Here is a 23,726-nt window from a genome sequence, read left to right as displayed (position 1 = left end):
AACCGTAAGAGCAGTCATTGCTATGGCTACATCAAAGGGATGGTCTTTACATCAGATGGATGTAAAGAATGCCTTCTTGCATGGTGATTTTCAAGAAGAGGTCTTTATGGAGCAACCACCAGGTTATGTTCATGTTGTTCATCCTGAGTTTGTTTGCAGGTTGAACAAAGCCTTGTATGGCTTGAAGCAAGCACCTAGAGCATGGTCTGACAAGATAGGACAATATCTTGTCACTATTGGCTTTCAGATTTCCAAGGCTGATTTCTCACTTTATGTGAGAAAAACAGAGAAAGGTATTATGCTGCTTGTCATTTATGTTGATGATTTGATCATCACAGGTGATAGTGATGAAGATATCCTTCATGTGAAAATGCTATTGAAGCAGAAGTTTGAGATGAAGGATTTGGGAGAGTTGCGTTATTTCTTGGGCATTGAGGTGATTAGATCACCAAGTGGGATACGGCTCTTGTAGAAGCAGTATGGATTGGACATGCTGTTCAAATATGGGATGACAGGCTGTAAGCCTATTTCAGTTCCTTTGGAGTAGAATGTGAAGCTGAGCGCAGATGCAGGTGAGCTTCTGGAAGACCCTATTATGTACAGACGCATAGTAGGAAGTTTGATTTATATGACTATTACCAGGCCAGATTTGAGCTATGTTGTTGGATTGGTAAGTCAGTTTATGCAGGCTCCAAGGAAACCGCATTTGGATGTGGCTAGACGCATAATCAGGTATGTGAAGTCCACATCGTAGTATGGACTATTTTATGAGGCTGGGGTTCAAATACAGTTGCATGGATACACTGATGCTGATTGGGCTACTATTATTTCTGATAGACAATATACCGGTGGATATGTGTTCTCTTTTGGGAGTGCTGCAGTCACTTGGAGTAGCAAGAAACAGCCTACAGTTGCCTTGTCGAGCACAGAGGCTGAGTACAAGGGTGTAGCGATGGTTGCATGTGAGGTAGCTTGGTTGCATAAGCTACTTTATGATATGCATCAGTGTACAGATGGGCCAGTTGTCATTTATTGTGACAACATGAGCAGTATACACTTGGCAAATAACCCAGTCTATCATGCTAGAACAAAGCACATTGAGGTGCAGGTAGCTGACATATTCATGAAGGCATTGGGCACAGAGAAGCTACTCAAGCTCAAAGACGTGCTTGGTGTGCAAGAATTGGGATTGAGCTCGAGGGGGGGGTGGTAGCAAGCTAAGGGTGTCCACTTCGGGACCACTTTCGGGTGAGTGTGACACCCGCTTGAGTGAAAATACAAAGGTTTTACTTCGGTCTGCAATACCTCAATCGAGGTATTATCTCCAATGAAAATCACACACGAGGACAACTGAGCCAAGTCGATACCTCGATCGAGGTGCTAGTCTTTTTTCACCGAACTGAGCCTATACCTCGATCGAGGTCTGTTGGCATGCCACCTATACTTGCCACCTATACCTCGTTCGAGGTATCGTGGCAATCCAGCTATACCTCGATCGAGGTATTGTGGCATGTCTAGCTATACCTCGATCGAGGTATGTGCCATCCGACAGGGCAGTTGACATACCTCGATCGAGGTATGCTGGACCGATGACTTGGCCGCATGTCGAATACGTCAATCGAGACATGTGGCATCCGACTACTACTGACATACCTTGATCGAGGTATCGTGGTAGGTCAATACCTCGATCGAGGTACATGTACCGATGTGTATGGGCATGTCAAAATACCTTGATTGAGGTATCGTGGCATGTCTATACCTCGATCGAGGTATGATGGAGTGATGTGTATGTTGCATGTGAAATACCTCGATCAAGGTAGGGAAACCCTAAATTTTCTTATAAAAGGAGAGTGACCCCCCTCATTCTTCATACCTTGATCGAGCTCCTCCTCATCAACTGATTTCGAATTTGTGGGAGGTCGATGGAATTGCAGCAGCGACGGAGAGTGACCGACGGACGACGACGGAGATGGACGGAGCGGGAGAGTCCAGGTAAGGTTTTTTTTATGTAGCATTTTTTTTTGCTAAAATTTATTTAATGCATTTCATATGGTGATTTCATGCCAGGTGACGAGGCACGAGCAGAGGAGGCATGCCGTATTGAGCGAGAGGTAGAGCTGCAGACATCATTGCAGCAATGGGTGGAGCAGCAGCTTCGGCAAAGCCGAGACCAGCAGAGTCTTCATATGTAGAGACGATTACTCGCACTGGATTTGAGGCACGAGTATTCACAGATGCACGACTATGGGAACTGAGACGTGCATACATAGAGGAGGCAAGGGAGGCAGAGATGGCAGCGGTGGCTCGTGCAGCATGCCCTCCTCTTCATCAGTACTGGCCCATCTCATGCAGGAGATGAGGTTGGCCCATCTGATCCGGCTTTGTCTGAGGGCACACAACGAACGGTTGGGTAGCAGGTCGTACAGGAGCCACGTCAGAGGATGACTAGAGGATCATATGTGGAGTTATCAGATTCTGATTCAGGATGATTGTTTAGGCTTCACACATTTCTTGTTTAGGGATGCACTTCTGCACGATGATGATGATGATGTACACATTCATTTTGGTACTTTCATGATATTGTTCTTACTTTTATGATGTATGAGCATTTTCATACTTTCATGATGTTCTTCACACTTTGTTTATCTCAATTTATAGTTTGTTCAAATCTAACATAAACATTTAAAATTAGGAGTATGATTTTGAATTTCGAATATCTCAATTCACACATCTAATACATAAGGTATTTAAAAAAGAATGCCATGTGAAGTAATTGTAAACATTAAGCATTGAAAAAGTGTTCAAGTATAAGGTCTCTCTCTCTCTCTCTCTCTCTCTCTCTCTCTCTCTCTCTTTCTCGTGCTATGAACTTTATCATTTTGAATATCATATTAAATTTCGTATATGTCAATGCTTGCAATTATTACACTAAACCTAAGAGCCGTGCGAAGTTTCATCCCCATGTGCATATTCAAAATTAAGAGTATGATTTTGAATTTTAGATATCTCAATTCACACATCTAATACATAAGGTATTTTAAAAATAATGCCGTGTGTCGTAATTGTAAACATTAAGCATTGAAAAGGTGCTTGCAAAAATGTATTCATTATACCTTCCACGTGGCGCATACCAAATTAGTTGGAGACCAAATCTTGCGTGGATGTACGTCTAGGGTAGCCTAAGAGCCGTGTGAAGTTTCATCCCCAACAGGGTTTAGAATTTAGGGTTTAGGGTTTAGAGTTTAGGGTTTAGTCGTGCTAGTAGGGATTGTAAAAATGTACACATTATACCTTCTACGTGGCGCAAACCAAATCAGTTGGAGACCAAATCTTGTGTGGATGTACGTCTAGGTAGTCTAAGAGCTGTGTGAAGTTTCATCCCCAACAGGGTTTAGGTTTTAGGGTTTAGGGTTTAGTCATGCTAGTAGGGATTGTAAAAATGTATGCATTATACCTTCCACGTGGCGCATACCAAATCAGTTAGATACCAAATCTTGCGTGGATGTACGTCTAGGGTAGCCTAAGAGCTGTGTGAAGTTTCATCCCCAACAGGGTTTAGGATTTAGTATTTAGGGTTTAGGGTTTAGGGTTTAGTCGTGCTAGTAGGGATTGTAAAAATGTATGCATTATACCTTCTACATGGTGCAAACCAAATCAGTTGTAGACCAAATCTTGCATGGATGTACGTCTAGGGTAGCCTAAGAGCCATGTGAAGTTTCATCCCCAACAGGGTTTAGGGTTTAGTCGTGCTAGTAGGGATTGTAAAAATGTACGCATTATACCTTCCATGTGGCGCAAACCAAATCAGTTGGACACCAAATCTTGCGTGGATGTATGTCTAGAGTAGCCTAAGAGTCGTGTGAAGTTTCATCCCCAATACGGTTTAGGGTTTAGGGTTTAGTCGTGCTAGTAGGGATTGTAAAAATGTATGCATTATACCTTCTACGTGGCGCAAACCAAATGAGTTGGAGACCAAATCTTGTGTGGATGTACGTCTAGGGTAGCCTAAGAGCCGTGTGAAGTTTCATCCCCAACAAGGTTTAGGGTTTAGTCGTGCTAGTAGGGATTGTAAAAATGTACGCATTATACCTTCCACCTGGCGCATAACAAATCAGTTGGACACCAAATCTTGCGTGGATGTATGTCTAGGGGTAGCCTAAGAGCCGTGTGAAGTTTCATCCCCAACAGCATTTAGGGTTTAGGGTTTAGTCGTGCTAGTAGGGATTGTAAAAATGTACGCATTATACCTTCCACGTGGCACATACCAAATCAGTTGGACACCAAATCTTGCATGGATGTACATCTAGGGAGCCTAAGAGTCGTGTGAAGTTTCATCCCCAATAGGGTTTAGGGTTTAGTTGTGCTAGTAGGGATTGTAAAAATGTACGCATTATACCTTCCACATGGCACATACCAAATCAGTTGGACACCAAATCTTGCATGGATGTACATCTAGGGTAGTCTAAGAGCTGTGTGAAGTTTCATCTGCAATAGATAAGTCCACGTGCATATTTCATTAGTACGTGCGCCATTTTTTATACGTAGTCGTGCTAGTAGGGATTGTAAAAATGTAAACATTATACCTTCCACGTGGCGCATACCAAATCAGTTGGACACCAAATCTTGCATGGATGTACGTGTACGATAGCCCAAGAGCCGTGCAAAGTTTAATCTCCAACAGATAAGTCCACATCCATATTTCGTTAGTATGTGCGCCATTTTTTATACGTAGTCATGCTAGTAGGGATTGTAAAAATGTATGCATTATACCTTCCACGTGGCGCATACCAAATCAGTTCGAGACCAAATCTTGCATGGATGTATGTCTAGGGTGGCCTAAGAGTCGTGCGAAGTTTCATCCCCAATAGATAAGTCCACACGCGTATTTTGTTAGTATGTGCGCCATAGCTTTGTCGCAATCGTGCTAGTAGGGATTGTAAAAATGTACGCATTGTACCTTCCACATGGCGCATACCAAATCATTTGGAGAAAAAATCTTGCATGGATGTACATCTAGGGTAGTCTAAGAGCTGTGTGAAGTTTCATCCCCAACAGAGAAGTCCACGTGTGTATTTCATTAGTATGTGCGCCATTTTTCATACGTAGTCATGCTAGTAGGGATTGTAAAAATGTACGCATTATACCTTCCACGTGGTGCATACCAAATAAGTTGGACACCAAATCTTGCATGGATGTACATCTACAGTAGCCTAAGAGCCGTGCAAAGTTTAATCTCCAACAGATAAGTCCACATGCATATTTCGTTAGTACGTATGCCATTTTTCATACGTACACGTGCTAGTAGGGATTGTAAAAATGTACTCATTATACCTTCCACGTGGTGCATACCAAATCAGTTCGAGACCAAATCTTGCGTGGATGTATGTCTAGGTGGCCTAAGAGTTGTGCGAAGTTTCATCCCCAACAGATAAGTCCACACATGTATTTCATTAGTACGTGCGCCATAGCTTTGCCGTAGTCGTGCTAGTAGGGATTGTAAAAATGTATGCATTGTACCTTCCACGTGGCGCATATCAAATCAATTCGAGATTAAATCTTGCGTGGATGTATGTCTAGGGTGGCCTAAGAGTCGTGCGAAGTTTCATTTCCAACAGATAAGTCCACACACGTATTTTGTTAGTACGTGCGCCATAGCTTTGCCGCAGTCGTGCTAGTAGGGATTGTAAAAATGTATGCATTATACCTTCCACGTGGTGCATACCAAATCAGTTGGAGACCAAATCTTGCGTGGATGTCTATCTAGGGTGACCTAAGAGTCGTGTAAAGTTTCATCCCCAACAGAATTGTCGACATGCATATTTCGTTAGTACATGCACCATTTTTCATATGTAGTCATGCTAGTAGGGACCAACAGATAAGTCCACATGCGTATTTCGTTAGTACATGCACGAATTTTCTTAGTCACGTTTTTAAAATGTCCTAAAGCATAAAACAAATTACAACATTACTACTAATGAACAATTTTTTGTTTTACAAACACAACAAATCCCATTGAGAAGACATCGGACATCATGTATAAAATAGAATCTAATACAATGATGTGTATGAACGTGTATACAACCATCAGAGTGAAATACAAAATATGAGTCCATGAAAATTACAATGGTACGGTCACACAATGAGCCTATACATATCAAATACAAAAATGTGTAATCAACTAGTGATACCCAATAAAAATCAATCTGATCAACTGATGATCCCAAAAAATATGATATGTAATGTGCTACTCCTCAGGATCAGCTCTCATGCCAATAGTTGCAAGTATGCTCTCGTGATCCGCCACTGCAAGGTGCCATCATGGAGTGGATGTCGCCTTGCGAGTGCGAACACGACTCAAAGTAATCTTGATCCCAACAACAAGATGAGAATACATGTATGCCTCCTGATGCGCCATGTACTCCTGGAACTCAATATAGCGACCACGCCTCTGTATCTGCTGAAAATAGTGGCCACCTATGATCATGCTATGAGCATTGAAGTGCATCCCATGCCCATCCACTGTATCCTCATTCAGCACACTCTTCAGCATAGAGCATCGCAACAAGTAATAATCCACACCCTCCTCATTGCCCTCCGAAGCAATAACCGCAAAGATATCACCAATACGCAAAATATCTGTAAGCTGGTCATAATCTCTAGAGGAACTGAATCCCGCATCTTAATCATCATGTACCTCCTCCCAAGGCTGGAAGGGAGAAAGCACTCGCCGTACCCATGGATCGGCCCATGGTATCATGGAGCACCCTCCCCAATCATCATCAATGCATGCAGAGCAAAAACATGCAAACCGTCGAGAAAAGATCGCGGGGTGAGACTCACCTACGCTCCTGATGGAATGGAAATCAAGAGTGCCAGACACAGAACGACAATCAAAAGGCCTAGACCGATCAAGACTCCCAATGTCCATGCACCAAAAATACCGGCTCACCACCCTATCATCATGCGATTGAAACGAGGAGATAGCACTAGTGGATATGCTGGCTGCACCACTGCACCACATCATGTGCATCCTTGAAGCGATCGGCACTGTGACGCAACTGGTATTATTGACACAAAGCATGCTTCACGCAAGCACCTGCACCATCGTGCTCTCCCTTACCGTGCCCTGTCTCGAAGTAGCTCCATGTGATTGGAATGCTTGTCTCACGGTGCCATCTGCAGAACCAATAAAACTGTCTAGTGGATTTGAACTGACCACCACAGCCGTCTGACCAGATCCAGCACCGCTGCCATGTGACACCATGATCCCTCAAGAAACTATTATGCAAAGTGAAGCAATGCTGCACAAAATGGGCATCATGCGATCGATCATCACTAATGTAGAAGTGATACTCTCACACAATAACGCGTGAGTCCGTGGTGCTATCAATGCCATCCACATGAGCCTGTGCATGACGATAGCTAATGTGCACAAATATAGCAACTTGTAATATGGCATTGAAAAAAAATATGACTATTGAAATAATTCAATATAATGAGGCGGGGAAAAAATCAATACTCAATCACACGTCACCTGTTTAGAGAAATAATACTCTGATTGGATCTCATGCTGTGGTGCAAAGGTGTAATTCTCTGCAAAGTCCACCACTGAGACAACCACCCCTGTAGGAAATGTCCTCAAACATGCACAAAACTGACGATCCTCCCATTTTGTAGTGTGTGAGTGGCGTATGTAGCGGTACAACTTCCCTTAAAAATTGTTAATGAATACAACACGTGGTGTCTCCTTCCCCACAAGCTACAACCTCCTCGACTGTGCACCACCATCTAATGTCAAGGTACCGTACTCATACTACTGCCAACAAACCATCTGCACATCACAAGTATCTAGTGCAACTTGTGGCACTCTAGCAAAGTCACCACACAAAGTACACCTGCCTTGCACACAATCAAGGGAGTGGAATAAAGCATCACCATCTCGTGTACACAATATGGAATGAATGAAGTCGCAAGGGCTAGTAGGAACCACTCCCCTATGACCATCAAGGGAACGAAATACGTCATACATCAATCCAAAATCCACATGGTAGCAACAACAGCATGTCACGCTCCTGAGAGCATCGCACAAACCATGGCTTGCATCGCTCAAATGACCTCTGCCCAATCCTGAACTCTGGGTGTGCCTCTACAAACTGAGTGTGCAACTCAGTCTGGGTACACTTCAAAAAACATGCACCATGCTCAATGTACACACCGCGTGACACCCTCTTCCGCAATGCCTTCTTGAACACCGGGGATGCTCTGCAATGCTCCTCCCAAAACTATTGTATGAAGGACTAGTGGAATCATCCAACAATCGATCGCTGCAAGGTGCACGACCACTTGAAGCCCAAAGAGCATCAGTCTCACTATCCTCTAGACTCTACATCCTAATCATGCCTACTCGCAATGTGCGCGGTGCAATCTGAAGAAGACACGCACATGGCCTATCATATGAGGTCTACTAATGGCAGCCACAATAGCACGAGGTGCTGCCAAGGCATCACTGGAGTTCCTATGCTTAATAGAAGCATAGGAACATCGAACATTGCTAAGGACCTCGCTAGATACAACCCTATCTCTACGTGCACCAAGACCAGCAAGCCTCCTACACTCTACCAAGTCAGGGTGATCAATCAGGGACGTGAGAAGAGAAGACTGTGAAGCTAGTGTGAGGTCACAAAAAAAAGACTGCACAATCTTGCTAGTACGACGACGGATAGTGGACTTCGGCAAGTCACATCGTGAAGCAACACTGTTGCTGCAAGGTGGGGCAAGGGGATCAATGGGAGATGGTAGGGTGGATGGGGGAAGGGAGGCACCAAGGGGAACGGGGGGAGGGGGAGGGGGGAGGGTGGAGGGGGAAGAGGTAGAGGTGGAGGCCAAAATGTAGGTGGCTAGGGGAAGGGCGGAGGCTAGAGGTAGGTGAGTGGATGAGGATGGGGGGACAATGGAGGTGGGGGTGGGGGTGGGGGTGGAGGTGGAGGTGGAGGTGGGATGTAGAGGTAGAGGTGGAGGTGGATCGGTGGTGGCAGCGCGAGATCTAGCTCTAGAGGCTCTCTTGCGCTCACGAGCCTTCTGCTTGCACTCCTCGTCAATGAGATTTGGGGGGGGGTTCCTACATCTTTCACGTCTACTAGCTCTACGGCTTTGAGAACCCATTCTCGATGAAAGTAGGATGGAAGGTGTGACAAAGTGATGAGGAGGCAAGAATGGCTAAGAATGGGTGAAATGAACCAAAACGTGGTGTCTTATAGAGAGCCTTAACTCATCCACTAGATTGCTCTTCATTATTATTGGTGGAGAAGGTGCTAAGCTTGAAACTAATTGGCTGGAATCCAACATTAATTTTGAATATTTGCATCGTTTGATTTTATCCCAATTTTGTACCTTCAAATACCTCGATTGAGGTATGCTATGCCCAGGTCATATACCTCGATCGAGGTATTCAATGCCTCACGTAGGTATAAACCTCGATCGAGGTACCCCTCGATCATAGCACATACCCCTCGGTCATATACCTCGATCGAGGTATTCTATGCCTCACGCAGGTCATATACCTCGATCGAGGTATTCTATGCCTCACGTAGGTATAAACCTCGATTGAGGTACCCCTCGGTCATAGCACATACCCCTCAGTCATATACCTTGAATTCTATGCCTCACACAGGTCATATACCTCGATCGAGGTATTCTATGCCTCGCACATCATGTTGTGTATACATGTGGCTGATGTGGCACCATGCATGGTCATGATGTGGCAATATAGTCTCTTCCATGACATGGAAAGGTGATGTGGCATGATGAGTTGGCATTCATGAGGTGGTAGATTGACATGGCAAATTGAGGTGGAGGGATTGGTGATGTGGCAAGGTTGACGAGGTATGCCAAGGTGGCAAGGTGTGATGACATGGCTCATGATGTGGAATGATGAGGTGGCACATGTGGCAACACGTGTGGCAATGTAAGGTGACATGGCAAGGAGTGATGTCACATCTCCTTGATGACATGGCACCATGTGGTCTAACAACGTGGCATGGTTGCAAGGCAAAAATAGATGACTCAGCCTTCCGCATGGGCATCATGCACACTCCAAAGGCTTGCCACTAGGGTCGGTGATGCTCCTAGCCTACCTCACCAAGCCTAATACCAAGCCTACCTTGTCTTGGTATTAGGCTTGGGTGGACCTTTTTCCCCCACAAAAGGGAGATTTCACTCTTGGAGGCCATATCGTATGTTTCCCTTACTCAAATTTAACCAAAATTTTTTCCTCTTATTCATCATGCAGAGGACTAAAAATATTGACATTTTTGAAATGTTTGGTCATGTTTGAGAATTACTAGATTTATTTTTAATATTCTTTGTTGATCCTCTGAGTAGTAAAAGTAAAAATTAAACTTCAATCTTCCTAAATCTAACCATTGGATTTGGGATTTGATGATTCAACCACACACCCTTATGTGCCTACTAACCTTCCACCAAATTGGATTTGCTTAATTATTCAAAATACTAAAAAAATGTGGTGTGCTACTAAAATGCATGTATTTTATGACTTTATTTATTATAAATAATTATTTATAATTAGATAAATCATTCAAAAAATTACCAATAAATCAAGTTAAGCTCTACATAATGCAAAGAGACCACTTACAAAGTTTCAATAACATTTAATCTAAAATGAGTGAGAAATTTAAAATTTAATACGACACTCTCTGTTCGTGACAAACGTGTGACCACCCTGGAAACATGCCGTGTGACACAAAGAAATTTTTGGTGTGCATCGAATTTTCGATCAGACTATACAATTGTGTGCACGATAGCAAGTGTGATGTTGTGTTAGAAGACATCAAAAACTAGATCCATAGGGAAGTAGGTGAGATTTGCATTTCTGTGTGCTAAAAAGCTTGTTTTTCCACCTCCTAAGGATTGGGGAGTGAACAAAGAGTGGACACCCTTAGCATGGTCTAACAAGATAGGATAGTATCTTGTCACTATTGGCTTTTAGATTTCCAAGGCTGATTTCTCACTTTATGTGAGAAAAACAGAGAAAGGTATTCTCACAGAGAAAGGTATTATGCTACTTGTCATTTATGTTGATGATTTGATCATCACAGGTGATAGTGATGAAGATATCCTTCATGTGAAAATGCTATTGAAGCAGAAGTTTGAGATGAAGGATTTGGGAGAGCTGCATTATTTCTTGGGCATTGAGGTGATTAGATTACCAAGTGGGATACGGCTCTTGCAGAGGTAGTATGGATTGGACATGCTGTCCAAATATGGGATGATAGGCTGTAAGCCTATTTCAGTTCCTTTGGAGCAGAATGTGAAGCTGAGCACAAATGTAGGTGAGCTTCTAGAAGACCCTACTATGTACAGACGCATAGTAGGAAGTTTGATTTATATGACTATTACCAGGCTAGATTTGAGCTATGCTGTTGGATTGGTAAGTCAGTTTATGCAGGCTCCAAGGAAACCGCATTTGGATGTGGCTAGACACATACTCAGGTATGTGAAGTCCACATCGTAGTATGGACTATTTTATGAGGCTGGGGTTTAGATACAGTTGCATGGATACACTGATGCTGATTGGGCTACTAGTATTTTTTATAGACAATCTACCGGTGGATATGTGTTCTCTTTTGGGAGTGCTGCAGTCACTTGGAGTAGCAAGAAATAGCCTACAGTTGCCTTGTCGAGCACAGAGGCTGAGTACAGGGGTGCAACGATGGTTGCATGTGAGGTAGCTTGGTTGCATAAGCTACTTTATGATATGCATCAGTGTATAGATGGGCCAGTTGTCATTTATTGTGACAACATGAGCAGTATACACTTGGCAAATAACCCAATCTATCATGCTTGAACAAAGCACATTGAGGTGCATTATCACTATGTGTGGGAGAAGGTTTTACTAGGTCTTATTGATCTAGTTTATGTCAGCACAGAGGATCAGGTAGCTGACATATTCAAGAAGGCATTGGGCACAGAGAAGCCGCGCAAGTTCAGAGACGTGCTTGGTGTGCAGGAATTGGGATTGAGCTTGAGGGGGAGTGTTGAGATATCGAGCTCCACTCGTGATATGCCAGGGTAACCGTTGTGCATTTATGTCACTGACTTGTTAGCTGCAGATGCGGTTGGTACACTGCCCATGAATAATAGCTAGATGACAGCTATCCTTATGTACTCTAGTTCGTGGCTCAATTAGTATGCCACCTTAGTTAGCTGAGTTTGGTTTGAGACCCACATATAGGGTTCTTCTATTTCTTTGTACTAGAGTTCTTTTGGCTATCACAACTAAGAAGAGGAAAACTGTTTTCAGCCTCCACCTTTGTGTGTATTCCCCCATTGTGTATGTGAGAAAGCTGCAAGTGAGACTCCTTCCCTCTCTCCCACTATCTTCACAAGAGATGCCGCAAGAAGCAGTATGACCAAGGCGGTCAATCCAGCAGTAATCGAGGGAATCCCAAGGCAGAGGAAATCATTGTGGTGGACATTCTAGTCACAGTCATTTTGCAAATGAACATGGAAATATGTTTCTTGCAAATGAGGAAATGCATCATACTGATACAGTGTACCTAGACATTGATTTCAATCCCAAAGAGGATTATAGCTATCAAGTCAACCAAGTGGAAAAGGATCCTTTGTACATCGATAGCGGTGCATCATCTCATATGACAAATCATTAGGAATGGTTCATAGAAATGAAACCATTAGAAGGTCAGAAAAATGTCATCTACATAGCAGACAATACACCGAATCTAGTTCAAGGGACAGGTGTTATCCCTATGAACAATTTTACTGGTACAAAAGGATTAGTGAAAGATGTGCTCTATGTTCTGAAGCTCACCAAGAACCTTTTGTCAGTAGGTCAAATGACGGAACACAATTACAAAGTCATCTTTGACGGTGATGAATGTACTATCAGAGACAAATCCAAAAGATGTCAACTAGTAGCAAAAGGTGTCAAGGAAGGACGCTTATATAGAATGCTAGCTATAGTACCAAATAAGCATGCTATGTCAGCTCAACCACAACAGATGCCACTATCTGCAAAATGGCATAAGAGATATGGTCATGTCAACTTCAAGTACTTGTTAGATCTCAAGAATCAGAATATGGCAATTGGGATTCCGAAGCTGCAGTTTCTTGGAAAGGTTTGTGAAGCATGCTGCTTCAACAAAAAAAGCGAACCAACTTTGTTAGAAGTACCTCTCATGCACAAGGTATTCTTGATTTGATACATACAGATGTATGGGGTTATGCCCAGACCCGCAGCATCAATGGTTCACTTTGCTACTTGACCTTCACCGATGACTACAATAGATATTGTTGGGTCTACTTTCTGAAAGAGAAATCTGAAGTGTTTTCTAGATTTCAAGAATTCAAAGCCATGGTAGAAAACCAAACAGGCATAAAGATCAAGGTCATGAGATCAAACAGAGGAGGTGAATATATGTCTTCAGCATTCATGAACTTTTGCAGAAGTCACAATATACGAAGACAATTCACATGTGTAGATACTCCTCAGCAGAATGCAAGAGCTGAAAGGAAGAATGGGACTTTAGCAAACAGTGCTAGAGCAATGCTTAGTGAAAAGCATTTTTCGAATCAGTATTGGGCAGAAGCAATAGCCACTACAAACTATTTGCTTAATTGGCTTCCTACCAAACCGATATAGGGTATGACTCCTTATGAAGCATTCACTAGACACAAGCCACACATTGGGCATGTCCGCATATTTGGTTGCATAGCATATGCCTACATACATGATGATCATCGCAGGAAATTGGATGCGAAGTCAAACAAATGCATCATGGTTGGCTACAGTGAAGAAAGCAAAGCATACAAATTGTATGATCCCATCAACCGCAAAGTCATTATCTCCAGAGATGTAATCTTTGATGAGGAATCAGAATGGAAAACCTCACCTACACATGAGATAGAAGCATTGACTTCACAATCATCTTTAGAATAGGTTGATGAAGAAGAGCAAGAATTTCTAGCAACACCCCGAGCAGAGCCACAGCAGCTCAGACGGTCTACTAGGGAAAGCATACCTCTAGCCAGATTGACATATGCTCAGAAAGGCAAAGCAATTTAGGTGGAAACCACCAACTATGCTCTTATGAGTACCATCATGGCTATAGAGGAGCCAGTGTACTTCGAAGACGCAAGACGCAGTAGACAAGCCACAATGGCAAACTGCTATGAATGAAGAAATGGATTCTTTGTATAAGAATAATACTTGGGAATTATGCGACCTTCCACTAGGAAAGAAGGCCATAGCAAACAAATGGGTATACAAAGTGAAGTACAATCCAGATGGCAGTATTCAGAGATACAAAGCCAGACTAGTTGCAAAAGGATTTGCACAACAATATGGTAAAGACTATGATGAGACTTATGCTCCAGTAGCAAAGATGGATTCCATACAATTCTTGATATCACTAGTGACACTCAGCAAATGGAATGTGTACCAGCTCAATGTCAAGAATGCATTTCTCAATGGTTATCCAGACGAAGAGTCTACATGCAACAACCAGTAGGTTATGTTGAACCAGGAAAGGAGAATAAGGTTTGCCATCTCAAGAAAAGTCTCTACGGCTTAAAGCAAGCTCCTAGAAGTTGGTACAATAGAATTGACAAGTATTTTGCTAATCTGGGATACATGAAATCCAATGCAGATCATACTCTCTACTACAAAGTTCAAGGGGAAGACATTACTATTGCACTTTTGAACGTAGATGATCTGATTATGACAGAAAGCAAGGATAGCTTCATCAGAAAATTGAAACAAGAATTATCTGCAGAGTTCGACATGAAAGATCTTGGACTTATGCACTATTGTCTTGGAATTGAGTTCTGGAGAAATTCAGAGAGCACATTCATGAGTCAACTCAAGTATGTTGACAGTCTCTTGAAAAAGTTTCATATGGCAGATTGCAAGATTGCAGCCACTCCCATGGAACAAAGTTTGAAACTTACTAAAGATTTAGAAAAGCCTATAGTCAATGACAGATACTACAGGAAGCTCATTGGATCTCTTATATGTCTGACAATCACATGGCCAGATATTTATTATGCAGTAAGCTCACTAGCACAGTTTATGGCAAATCCAAAACAGTCTCATTGGAATGCAGCCAAAAGAGTCTTGAGATACATCAGAGGTACAAGACAGTTTGGGATAGAATACACAGGAAGTCATCCACGGTTGCATGGATACTCTGACAGTGACTATGCCAGAGATCATGAGACTAGGAGATTGACATAGGGATATGCATTTTTCCTTGCTCAAGGTGCTATATCATGGTTGTCAAACAAATAGCCAACTGTTTCTTTGTCTTCGACTGAAGCAGAATATAGGGCACTCACTACAGGTGCATGTGAAGCTATATGGCTCAGAAGACTATTATCAGAAACAAATTACTTTGATGAGTCTAAGCCAACAACAATATACTGTGATAATCAATCGGCTCAAGCATTGGCCAAAAATCCAGTATATCACTCCAAGACAAAGCACATTGATGTCAGAGAGCACTTCATTAGAGAAAGAGTGTTGCTTGGTGACATCACACTGTAGCATTGTGATAGCAAAGAAAATGTTGCAGACATCTTTACCAAACCACTTGGTAAAGAGCTTTTCGAGAAACACTGATTAGCTCTTGGTTTGACACAGAGGAAGGACATTCCCATTAAAGGGGTGTGATGGAATGTAATGCTTAGTCCTTCTTCGATTCCCCAGAATCATCATCTTGAGGGAAGGCCTACTTCATGATGTTGATCTTGAGGGAAGGTGTTGAGAGTTCACGCTCAACATCATGTGATCATGTGTGCATAGCACCATCACGTGATCATATGTGCATAGCACTAACCTTATGGAGTGCTATAAAGGAAAGGGTTAGATCCCCTAACCGTAACCCTAAAAGGGTTTGTATATATTCTATTTTTTCAACTAAATCTAGTGTATAGTTAGTCATTTGTGGTGTGATCTCTAGCTGTGCCCTCTGTCTTCATCTCCACTCTTCTCCTCTCCCCTCTTCATATTTTGTCATAATGATGAGGTGGACATGTTGGTTTTATGCAAAAAGAATGAGAAGGTTAGGCTCAATGAACTCCCTCCCTATTTAAGTGCAGTGCAGACACAACTAAGTGCCCATTATGAAATCTAACCCCAAAAATTTGTACACCGATCCACCTACTGCAAATCTATGGCATACCCAAAAGACTTTGGAATGCGCATGTTCTATCTGAGAACAATGTTGGATGACCTCCTTGCAGAAATAGACCCGGAGAAGAGGGAGGAAAATAGCTACAAGGAGGACATGCTTTGCAATTGGAGAGGTTGATAAGATAGTTGGGAGCTTGGAATTTCCTGAGCCACAAAATGTTGTCGTATTTTTGAAAAATTAAAAATCTTGTAGGCATTTCTTGGACTTGTGGACTTTCTTGGGCTACCATCACCCATGATCTATGGTGCTCGTAATACCTAATTTTGTGTCGACCTTCTTCCATGTTAATACTTAAATTTTTTAGGTAGCCTGGTGGTTGAAATATGACAGTTAAAGATAACCAGTCTAAAGGGGACTGTTTTAGTATAGCACTATGCAACGAATTTTAGGATAGCACAGTGGTAGTGTAGGATAAGTGGTCACCAACAGGGTGGTTGGTTGCACACTAGGATATTAACAGCCCAGCAACATGGTGGTTTGCTTCTATTATAACAAGACGGATGGATTTGTGGATGTGTGGATTTGTTATGGGATTTAATAAAACCAGTGCGGTGGTTGTTTGGGATATACTAAAAATAAGAATGGAATTTATCATTTAGGATTTATAAAAAACAATTTAATAAAACTAGCGCGGTGGTTGTTTGGGATATACTTAAAAACAAGCATGGGATTTATTGTTTGGGATTCACAAAAACATGTGCGGTAGTTAGTTTGGGATTTACTAAAAGAAGCGTAGTCTCAAATACATTTTCCATTTTCTAGGATAAGTGGAATATTGTTTCCTTGCAATGAGACTACATTTTCTGAGTACTACCTTAGTCTTCCTTATCCACCACTCCAAGACACCCCAAGATGTGCTCATGCGTGTCTAAATCCAATTTGAAGACACTCTTTCCCATCTTTGATTGTGGCACAGGTTGCATCTGGAACTTAATACAATTACGAACTTAATACAATTACGATCTTATGTAGCAGTTCGTAATTGCGGCCTCTCTTGGGATATTATTTTGTACCAAAAAGCTCTGACTACTACATCCCACTTCTCATAGGATGTTCCCCAATTATCCTTAGATGCTATCTGAACCTTGTGCTTAGGTTTTGTGCACTGCAACAAAAGTATGGGTCATCTTCCTTGGTCTCCCTAGAGGTAGCAACAACTACAAAGTTATCCCCCTCTTCCAGATAGTTAGTGAGGTCATCGAAACTCTCCCCAAATTGGTGAGGAGTTGTTTGTCACTGCATCTGAACATAGAGGGAAAAACTAAACTCGCTCTCATGTCTTCACAATTGCAATGTCCTCACAATCATCATGATCCCCTATGATGCATGCACTGGAGAACAAGAAAGTTTTCTTATTTTAATTAGTTGTTGTTTGAAAATCCCCATATGCTATGTAGACCACAAACTCCTTTAATTTTCTTGCAATAGTGCCAACTTCTCCTTTGCACTTCATCCACTTTTACTTCATGGAACACTCTACATACTAAACTATTTTTAAGGCTTTGTTTACTATATGTTGAATGCATGCTTTGGAGAGGTTGGTTGTAAGCCATGTTATAGCATCATGGGCATCATTGAGTTTTTCTTGAGGGAATATTAATTGGTGCTTAAACATAGCTTGCTTAATAATAGCACCACATCCATTATGCTCACCCTTGCCATGGATAGACCCAAAGAAATTCCACATCATGTCCACTGGTCACGGATTTGGACCTTGAGACAAAGTAGAATCCATGGTCTAATTTAAATTGAGAGGCAACACCATCTGACCACACCCAATGTTGTTTTATATTATTTGCATGGGGATTTTTCATTTTCAACCATTCCCAATGCAGTAGAAAAGCATGCTACACAAATAAGGTGTCATGTTCCCTATCATTTGAAATGTAGAAATGGTATGTTCATTTCCTTGGTCTCCCTAGAGGCAGCAACAACTACAAAGTTATCCCCCTCTTCCAGATAGTTAGTGAGGTCATCGAAACTCTCCCCAAATTGGTGAGGAGTTGTTTGTCACTGCATTTGAACATAGAGGGAAAAACTAAACTCGCTCCCATGTCTTCACAATTGCAATGTCCTCACAATCATCATGATCCCCTATGATGCATGCACTGGAGAAACAAGAAAGTTTTCTTATTTTAATTAGTTGGTTGTTTGAAAATCCCCATATGCTATGTAGACCACAAACTCCTTTAATTTTCTTGCTATAGTGCCAACTTCTCCTTTGCACTTCATCCACTTTTACTTCATGGAACACTCTGCATACTAAACTATTTTTAAGGCTTTGTTTACTATATGTTGAATGCACGCTTTGGAGAGGTTGGTTGTAAGCCATGTTACAGCATCATGGGCATCATTGAGTTTTTCTTGAGGGAATATTAATTGGTGCTTAAACATAGATTGCTTAATAATAGCACCACATCCATTATGCTCACCCTTGCCATGGATAGACCCAAAGAAATTCCACATCATGTCCACTGGTCACGGATTTGGACCTTGAGACAAAGTAGAATCCATGGTCTAATTTAAATTGAGAGGCAACACCATCTGACCACACCCAATGTTGTTTTATATTATTTGCATGGGGATTTTTCATTTTCAACCATTCCCAATGCAGTAGAAAAGCATGCTGCACAAATAAGGTGTCATGTTCCCTATCATTTGAAATGTAGAAATGGTATGTGCATTTCCTTGGTCTCCCTAGAGGCAGCAACAACTACAAAGTTATCCCCCTCTTCCAGATAGTTAGTGAGGTCATCGAAACTCTCCCCAAATTGGTGAGGAGTTGTTTGTCACTGCATCTGAACATAGAGGGAAAAACTAAACTCGCTCCCATGTCTTCACAATTGCAATGTCCTCACAATCATCATGATCCCCTATGATGCACGCACTGGAGAAACAAGAAAGATTTCTTATTTTAATTAGTTGGTTGTTTGAAAATCCCCATATGCTATGTAGACCACAAACTCCTTTAATTTTCTTGCAATAGTGCCAACTTCTCCTTTGCACTTCATCCACTTTTACTTCATGGAACACTCTGCATACTAAACTATTTTTAAGGCTTTGTTTACTATATGTTGAATGCACGCTTTGGAGAGGTTGGTTGTAAGCCATGTTACAGCATCATGGGCATCATTGAGTTTTTCTTGAGGGAATATTAATTGGTGCTTAAACATAGCTTGCTTAATAATAGCACCACATCCATTATGCTCACCCTTGCCATGGATAGACCCAAAGAAATTCCACATCATGTCCACTGGTCACAGATTTGGACCTTGAGACAAAGTAGAATCCATGGTCTAATTTAAATTGAGAGGCAACACCATCTGACCACACCCAATGTTGTTTTATATTATTTGCATGGGGATTTTTCATTTTCAACCATTCCCAATGCAGTAGAAAAGCATGCTACACAAATAAGGTGTCATGTTCCCTATCATTTGAAATGTAGAAATGGTATGTGCATTGCACTAACCTGGACTCCTCTGAGTCAGGAAGCACGTTGGCATCAATTGTAGAAGAATCAAGCAAATGGATGTACACTCCCACAGAGACCTTAGGTTACAAAATTGCTCTCCCTTGCAACACATGATGAGGATCTAGGTGGCCTACAGACTACGCATTCATTGGGGAGACATGGGCATTGATCCCCATGGAGCAATAGTCCAATACGACTAGATCTCAAGTCATTCATAGCTTTCTGGGCTAGGTCAAAGTCTATGTGTATTTTGCAACAACAAACATATATGTCTTTGAGTTTCCTGACGTACCAGGGCTTACAATGATCAAAGCTCCTCTGTCCAATTGAAATGTTAGGATTCTGATCCATAAACTTGAGATACAACTCCATCTACTAACCCAACATGTGGGAATAATAGAACAGTGAGCCCTCCTTTGAATGGAACAATAGTACAGTGATCACCCTTTTTGCACTACTAAAATAGGACCAAACATAGTAAGAGCAAAAATGCGGTCTATTTAAATCATATAATGAAGCAATGCAATTTTCAACTACCATGCTAGTTTAGGATAGTCACAATTTCAACTATCAGGTTGGTTTAGATAGTCACAATTTCAACTGCCAGGCTAGTTTAGGACAGGTTTAGGACATTCAATCAATGGGCTGGTTTAAGACACATTTACAACAGTCACAATTTTAGCCACCAGGATGGTTTAGGACACTGTCACAATTTCAACCACCGGCTGGTTTAGCTTGATGGTCTCAACTTTACATATTAAACAATAATAAATATATTGAATCACACACTTAGAAAATAACATTCCATGATTAGAAAATAACAATATTTTGCTTTTCATTTCAGAATTTCACAATTTCAGTCATAGTAAGTGCTGTTTGTCTTGAACTAGCACCAGGTTGGTTTAGGACAATCACATTAAGTCCAAGCCATCCTGGTCTAGAAATAGTGGTATATGACCTAAATAGAAGGAAATTAGATTTAACGAATTTAAGTACTAAGAAACACAATAATTTCAACCTCCGGGCTGGTCAACAACTAATACTCAAGGGGATCTCTATATGTAAACCCTTTGTATCACGCGCGTTCAAGGCCTAATTTTAAAATCCCTTATTTGTGACTTTTTCATGAATAAAACACACCCTTTTTCTATTCAAACCGTGAATACTCCCTTTAAATGGTACCCTTCTGTATGTAAAAAATGTAAAAATTTTACAGTATTAAAATCCCTTATGTTGAATTCACATGCTATGGTTACATATTTATGAGTGACTCCCCCGAGAACTAATGTTTGTTCAACCATAATGGTTCAAGAAAATCACATAACTAGTGATTGAGCAGAAGTAGCCAAGATTGCATGATGTTCCAACCACCGAGATGGTTTATAAAAATAATAATATATTTCTTTTTTGATGCAAAATATATTACTGTTAAGTTCTGGTCAACCATGCCACTAGGCTGGTCAATACTTAATGTTTGTTCAACTATGCTGCTTCAAGACAATCACATAACTGGTGATTCAGCTGAACGAGCCACAGTTGCATGATGTTCCAAACACCGGGCTGGTTTAGTAAAATAACAATATATTGCTATTCTATTGTGAAACATATTGCTATTAATTTCTACTCAACCATACCACCGAGCTGGACAACAACTAATGCCTGTTTGACCATGTTGGTTCAAGACAATCACATAAATGGCAAATGAGCTAAACTAGCCTACGGTTGCATGATGTTCCAACCACCAAGCTTGTTTAGGACAATCACATTTAGTCCCCAAGCCTAGTTTAAGAAATGAAATAAGTAAACTATCCCAAAGCTCAATCACAAATGACCACCGAGCTGGTTTAGGCATCACTAACCTACATTGTATCAAGCATGTGTATAATGTGCTCCGCAAACACCTTGCACCTCATCCACTTTCTATAGATGTTCTTTCTATTTGGAGAAACTCTTGTATTTTGTGCCAAAACGTCATCACTGTAGCAATGAATTTTGTGCTTAGGCTGTGTCTCCTTTTCTTGTGTTTTATTGAAGCCCATAGACTTCTCAGATCGAGATGATCGTGCATTGATTCTGCTCTATATTCAAGCACTGGAGCCACATTGGTCCTTTTGATTGATAACATCTTTGACATTGTGCATCCAAGCCATTTCTCCTTTGTTTCAGGAGACACCAACATTGGTAATGCCACCCTTTTTAGGTTAGAGAGCATCGCCTCTTAGACGTGCATCTCCCGCATTGTTGGTAGGGTTGTTGCTCTATGAACTTTAGGGTGCATGCTAAAGCTTGTGAAGACTCGAGACTGGTATTTACCTGAATGGCCTGATGTTGCTGCCTAGAATGCTCCCACTAATCATGACACCACATCTTGTGTTCTTTGCTCCGATGGCAATGATCGAATGTGTGCACTGGCAACCACCTCTTGTTGCTACTTTGCAAGGATTCTTCTTTCTTCTTGTTGTTTCTCCCTTCATAGATGTTGCAAAAGTGTCTTCCATTGCTGTTTTGATACCATGCCATAGCTTTCCTCGACCCACAATCTGTTCCTTGTGCCTTGACCAAGATTTCTACCTTCCTTATCATTTAGGTGTGTCATTCAGTTGAGGACAAGCTCATGTAGTTTGCAACTCTTCCAGACTTGCATTTGGATTCCCATTGTCTTGGGTGCAAGATTTGTGGCTTGAACAAGCCTTTTTTGTGCCTACTCAGCTTGCATTTATGAGTCTTGAGACTCATTGATAGCTACCTATAGTTGGGATTGCATTCTAGCACGCGAAGTGCTTCAGAATATTCCAATTTGAGCCAGTGCTTGGCTGATTTTTGGGGCAGAAGTACTTTGCATTTGGGCCATTGTTTGGCATTGCATTCAACCATTGTTTGGTTGCAATTTAGCAAAATTTTTTGGGGCAGAAGTGTAGTGCTTGATTGCATTTTGTATTCCAGAAGGGGATTGTGATTGAGCAGTCCTTTGGGGTAGATTTTTGCACTTATTATCCTAGCACGGATTGGCATGCTTCACATGCAACATAGCACTTGTAATGCTTTAAAAATATCATTTCAAATCCTTATTCCATATTTTTTTGGTCTCATGTTCAAGTTTGGAAGACAAAGTTTGCCGAATTCCATTGAGCAATGCATAAGTTATGGCGCATGCAAGATACCTATGTACAGAAAAGTCCCTGAACCTCACCAAAAATGGCTACACCCAAGCAAACAATGACCCTTATATGAATTTGGGCATTGTAAATTATAGGCATGGCACAGTACGAGCTAGAATGCAAACCTACTCTACTAAAAGTCGGATTGAAGATAGCAGAAGGAACAACTATTTCTCTTTCTCCAAATGGTTCTTGCCACTTTCAACCATTGGCGAGTAGGGTGGTATCTATTTCTATTGATGTCTATTACACATCTTTTGATGTTGAGCTTCCACACCCTAACTTGTGTGCATCCCATGCTAAAGAGTCTCTTGGTAGCATTGTGTGTTAGCACTCAAATTCAATGTAGCCCTTATCAGATGCAACCTTAGGTACAAGCTCACATATACCAAATATTGTACATGAGGAGGTTACACAACCTTTAGGTTTATGGGCATGTACATACTCTCATTATAATGGATTGGATTATATATAAACTATTTCTTATCATAATTGGGTAGCTTCAATGGTTGATTTTATTATCTTTTTCCTTGTTTAAGGAAGGACATGATTGTAATGTGATACTAGAGGAAGAGTATGCAAGGTTGAGATGATTGGGTGGGGAGAAGAGTATTTATATGGACACAACAATGGAAACAAAGCTAGGGGAGGGCTTGGGGGTTTATGTTGGATGAGAAGATGTATAAACGATGGTCTTTAGGTGAAGTTGCAAAAATGTCCAATGAATGACTTACATTCGAGGATGGGAGTAGCTTTTTGTTAGGAGACCTTTTTAAAAATGGACAATATTAATCATTTTTTCCTTTCTACTAATGATTTACATGGGGAAAACATCAAACATCTAAAAAAGAAACAACCATATAA

Source organism: Dipteris shenzhenensis, chromosome 4 (genome assembly GCF_047967505.1).
Source record: "Dipteris shenzhenensis isolate YYH24624 ecotype China chromosome 4, Dip_SZ_1.0, whole genome shotgun sequence".
Taxonomy (NCBI): domain Eukaryota; kingdom Viridiplantae; phylum Streptophyta; class Polypodiopsida; order Gleicheniales; family Dipteridaceae; genus Dipteris; species Dipteris shenzhenensis.
Note: the sequence above shows the minus strand (reverse complement) of the source record.